The sequence below is a fragment of the Nymphaea colorata genome, chromosome 9, assembly GCF_008831285.2.
Source record: "Nymphaea colorata isolate Beijing-Zhang1983 chromosome 9, ASM883128v2, whole genome shotgun sequence".
Taxonomy (NCBI): Eukaryota; Viridiplantae; Streptophyta; class Magnoliopsida; order Nymphaeales; family Nymphaeaceae; genus Nymphaea; species Nymphaea colorata.
Window position 1 is genome coordinate 16615433 of NC_045146.1, and position 6000 is coordinate 16621432.

Here is a 6000-nt window from a genome sequence, read left to right on the forward strand (position 1 = left end):
TAAACGAATGAACGTTTTTTTCAGAAAAAACCTTCAAGCACCAGACCAGGCTACCATTTATAATTGGAACAAAGTAAGGCAACGAAGTCTGTGGATTCGAACCACTACAACTATGGTTAAGAAGATAAACCTGATTCCATAAAGAGAGATCGCAGATTTGCTTTGAATTGAAAGTTTCCAAAAGCACACCCTGATTTTTAGTAGTATAACAAAAAACTCACTCGTGTTTGAATTTCTTTCATTCAATTACCACTTTAATTAAGTTGGAAAGATTTGGTGGTATTCAATATTAATTTAAGATTATGCATCCTTTGCTGTAAGGTGAAAGCAAGAGCTTGATCGTGTGAGATGGGAGATCAAAAGCAATGAGGAGATATTCTTGTTGGGCAAGAGGAAGATCCATTTCCATTTCTTTGATACACAAATAAAACTCCAAACCAAAATCTTTTGCTTACGTATAGTGTGGCATAATCATGTAAACTGATTAAATAAGGTCCTAATTGAGATTTTTGCTTTATATTTTCCTTGAATTTCCACGTATTGATAGTCAAGATCTACCTAACAAACATGTTGAAAACTTTCCCTAATCGTTGTCCATGTTTTAATGGCGCCACACAGTTTGATTATGGAACGCGGCCGACGGCCGTGTGAGGTGACAGAAACGCCAATAACCTTTCGTTGTTTTCTTCTTTGTGGCTTCTTTTAATTTGGATTCAATAGAAATCACTTGATTTTCTCTTCCCAAAGGACTAATTCAAGAACTTAAAACTTTTTTTTCATATTAGCGCATTATCCCTGAATATTTAGTCACGATCAATAATGACAAGCACTTTCCTATAGCCTATGGCAAGAGAAGCGCAGCAAATTCAAGAACTAATAAAATCCAGTAAAAAGATGCGTTGTTACGTGATTCTTTTGAGAAAAAGCAAGACAAACAATTGGTACCATCGATATTGTTAAGTACAATTTTTCTGCCAATTCGAATGTCTCTGTCTTGTTTCTATTGTGTTCTACTGTAATGTAGCTAATATCTCGCAATATTTTAATTTTTTTTTTTTAAATTTTTTTTTGACTCATATCAAGTCAACATCCTTAATTTCGGCGACTCGGCCGATACGGTAGCTGCCAATATTGAAAGCACCGGGGCAGCACACACGTAAGATTGATCAGTGACTCTCTTCATGGTTGATTTTGAGTGTTGGTCACGGATCGATTAGCTTTGTGTAGATGTGGAAACCCTTCCAAGAGAAGTGCCAAACTCTACTTGCTGCTCAAGAAATGACCCCATATCTCTACCAAATTGATTCTTTCTTGATACACTAAAGAACAAAACCAGCCTTCACTGTCTCATCATAGAGAGGTTGAAGACAGAACGGGAAAGATCTTGTGAAGCCATTCATTTCTATCATTTCATGAGTCGCCGACTTCTCCTTCTTTGTTTGTATCAAAAGAATAAGATGCATTCCCAACTTGGTATTTCCAACCGTGTTGTCCTCGTCTAGAGGCTGCATGGTCATGGTGGCATCACGAGAGTGACGCAAGAAACAGTTGCTTTTTACTTGTGGAGGATTGAAGGACAATACTCTGTTTTAATCCATTTAGATTTGTTTTCCGGGCAGTGAGTTGTTAACCTCTGCTGAAGGATAATACTTTGTCCGCAAGGATTGTCGGCGCTCATGAGATTAGAACTATAACTATTTGCATGACGGCCAAGGCTGTCCCTGTATGTCAACTTGATTCGTGACAAAGCCCAGCTCAGCAAGCAAATGCACTGGGTTTTTATTACTACTGACTATTGTTATCCATGATCATCTCAAACAAGGTTGGTGCAAGGACTTACAAGAAATTAAAATCTAGAAAGAAAACTTCTAATGTATGAATGATTTATATATCTGGTCGTGTTATATGTATGAAAGTATAATTATAAAGACAATATATACTTCAAGAGGCATGTTTTAAAAAAATTAGCTGGAACGATGTGATCTATACGTACAAGCACCTAACGTCTAATTTGTTGTCCAACTTGATGCAATGATCGGATCATGTAAGCACTTCAGATTTAAAAGCCTTGATTTCCTAACGCAGAGCATCTAAGGTTTGGTGCATTAGAAAGAACATGTGTCAGTTTTAATCCATTTAGATCTGATTAGGAAAAAAGGATACCTATATATTTCAAACGTTACAAATGCACGCATTGCAACTTGATCCACAGCCTCCGAAACACAAAATTGGAAACTAAACACCGAAGAACAAATAAACATAAAAGTTTGAAAACAATGTAAATGTTACAGTAGATTGTTATCCCTGAAGGAAGGCAATGATCTATTGTTTCAACTATTTAGCATGACCCAGGCCTCCTGATTGGTTTGAAGCCTGATAATCAAAATAAACTCCAATTAATTAGAAAAATCGAAGAACACCATAGTTTTACAAGACGATGAATGCTTTTCAATTTAATTTCTTGTTACAATGCATAACATTTTCGTAGTCCATGGAAATATCCGGCCTATAATTGTTACTTTTTTCATTCACAGCCCTTCATTTCACATAGGGAGAATGCGAAAAGGAATTGAGACGTGTTGGTATTCTCCATACTGTCTGGAGAATACAAATACGGAAGATGCTTTCGATTGGAACGTTTTGGCTTTTACTGCCGCGAACTTTCCACTAAGGGAACTCCACTATATGGTGCTTTGGTTGTTTGTTTCCGATGTGAGACAATGGCTCTTTTGAGTTGGATTATCCCAAACATGCGTGATCAACTGTTTCTTACGCAAGCTTGTGACGTCGTCCACATGGCGTCGAGCCCAACCGCAGTTGGAAGGTAATTCAGGAAACATAGTCGTGGGCACGAACCCTTTCAGTGCCAGTGTTTCAGTTGTTTTTATCAAGTTAGAGAATGTAGATCTGCTTTACATGACTGATTTGATAAGCAAATTGACTTGTGATTAGTCTCTTGCGACGGCAGGGTGTTTTTCCTTTTGTTTACTTCACTGGTTCTCTGCATTTCCAGAAAGATTGATTATCGAAATTCTATGAAAGTTAAACATGATTTGTGTGTCATGTTACACTTGAAACAGGGTGCTAGAAAGCAAGAACAGAGAGTGAGAGCAGAAGAATTTTAATTCTTTCTTCTTACTTAACTTATGGAGTTACATGTTTATATATATGGGTGTACACAACTGCTGAACTGAAACCTGTTACGCAGTTACATCTATGGTAATTGGTGATGACAGAAATTCTTCCTGCTAACAGCTGTTTAACTGCTATACTTCTGGAATCTTACAGCAGCTTCTCTAACATGTCAAACTCCCTTGATTCAATGGTTGTTTGGATGAGATTTGTGCAGTCAAACTTGATTAAGACAACCTAGAACGTTGAGATTTTTATGGGTTCTTGCTCATAAGCTTTGATCTTAAGGTCGTGTACTGAAACCCATCCGAGCCAAGTGATTCTGCCGTTTGCTATTTCTTATAGTGCCCTAATCTGAAAAAGGCAATCTAGGCCAGAAGTTTGAAATACTGAACATTCAAAGACTAAATCAATGTCTTATTTTTATGTTAATATCCATGAAAGTTTGTTTTCGTGCTTTAAATTTAAAATTTTGCAAATAGAACATAATGCAGGAAAATCAAAAGAACCAATGTTTCAAAACCAAAGGGTGGTTTTTTTCTTTTTTCATTCTACTATTTCACCTTGCTGTGATTGAAACCTATCATGGTGACATAACAGACAGCAAACCTTCTTTGCTTTGGAATTCACACAATCCACAGAGCATTTGAACTTTAGCCCAGGTATATGCACAACTAAGTACATCAATTTGGTGAGGATACAGTTATGCTGGTAACCATTCTAGCATTTGGTTGTTCACGGTAGGATCTTCAAGTGTATCTCACCATTATTTCTTTCCCTGTCCACTGTTAGAATTAATCTTATATTGACGTATTTAGGCTTCCTTGGTTTTTCCATTAACTATCGCAAAATTTCGACCAAAAGACATGCCTATTAGCACTCTGTTTTAATCATCATACACAACTACTATGACTGTTCAAAATCGAATATGTATATATGACTATTTGGAACTTAAAGTGTTTTGAGTTTCTCAATATGCTACCCTGTATAGCCACTCACTTTAATCACTTTGGATTCAGATCCACTCAAGATTCGACACAGTCATGTTAATTGATAGGCATCGGGTCGGCCTCTAGCAAAATGATGCAGACCAATATCCATTGTACTTGGTTGTTTGATTCTTAAGTTGCTCAATTCTTATGGTCGACAGTATTTTAACTGAGAAGATAAAATTTTGCTGATTTACCTGATTGGTTGCAATTAATAAGTTGATTCTTCATTTTACTTTGTGAAATGGTTAATCTTTGAAACCAATATTGAGACAATTTTTATTGATGCCCACTTCTGTTTCTACGCTTTCAGGAACAGAGCACTACTATGGAGATGAGAGACCCAACCGAGATTATTTAGTCTACTCTAGTGAAGCAGCCTCAACAACAAATCCTGAGATGAAGGCTCATTAAGACCTGAAATTTTTTTATTGGGCATGCAGGCATGGTCGGGCTCTTGCAAGAGGCCATATTGAGGTTTAAACTCATAACCAGTCGCCTAATGGCCAAGAACCTTCCCAGTTGCGCTATCCTCTTGGGTTCCTTGATCAGAACTGGCATGGGCGGTACATAGAATTACGCCCCATCATTCTTAGACCTAATGGATTGGTCCTCGACGATGTGGGCAGTGGTGTTTCACAAAAGTGTGAACTACTTTTATACATGCATCAGCGTTTGCTCCATAACATGATTAGGCCACTTTGATAATTCTAAGGCCAGTTCTGGAATACTCGACAACTCTAAAGAAAATTAAGGTGCATTTGGGAGCTTCAAACCTTCATCACTAGGATCTGACAAGGAAGAAGCTTCACACCCAAATCCAAGCTATAACTATCAACCAAAGCATCCAAAGCTTGACCTCAATCAGGTTTAAATTGTCCACACTGTTCCAAATTTACATTGAAATCATTTGCGGGGGAGGGAAGAGGTCGGATCACAAAGTTGTATCATAGCAAACCTGAGCTCAAGCTGTCAAACATCCACTAGTGCTGTGACAACAAGAGTTAACGCGATTCTCTAAGTGTTCTTTAACTATCTTCTTCTTTTTCTTAAATTTTGCAGCAAAAATATTTTGTGGAAGTTGGGGAGTTGAGAATTTAGAGAGAATGAAATTAAAAAATCAATATAACTATGGAGCTTGGCAGTTCACTTGCTGGTTTCATATGGCTGCTAATTCGACTGCTTTTACTTGTATCTAGCCTAGATAAATGACATACATTGTTCCCTTCATCGCTAAATGACTAAAGATCACAACCTGTAGATAATCTGGGTTTTGTTATTCTGCTTACGCCTAAATGATGTTCCTCCCTAACTCCCCGAGGAACATGTATGTTTAGTGAACTGAAATCTCTTTCCCATGAGCACCTACAAGGAAAGTAGCCCAAATTGCAAGCGCGTACCTACCCTCAACAGCTTTGCAGCAACTCCAAACATCGGCAGGTTAATCAAGATGATCAATCTCACCACTGCATTGGAATAGAAAGATGCATCAGACGTGGTCTAGAAGTTTACTTCCACTCTCTCTTCTTAGTTCTTACCTGTTATGCCGATGCTGAGACAAAGGATGAAATATGAAGAGAAAGGGTATTCCAAGTCTCCCAAGATATTTGCAACCTACAATAAACTTTTCTTTGAACATGGAGCCCTTCCATCATGGATCCTCGACTTCCATTATTGCTTAAGACTACTGGTCGGGTCTAGCAAGCGGAGCTTCACATCCATTCTTGGCTTTCCTTCCAAACTGGGGATGTGGATATAAGCCTGAGAAGAGGCTTGCCTGAACTCACAATATGCATGGAAATTCGGGGATGGGTTTAACTAATTTTGGTTTGTTTTGAATCTACAAGTTCCTTCGATATCAAGGTCAGAGATTAGACCG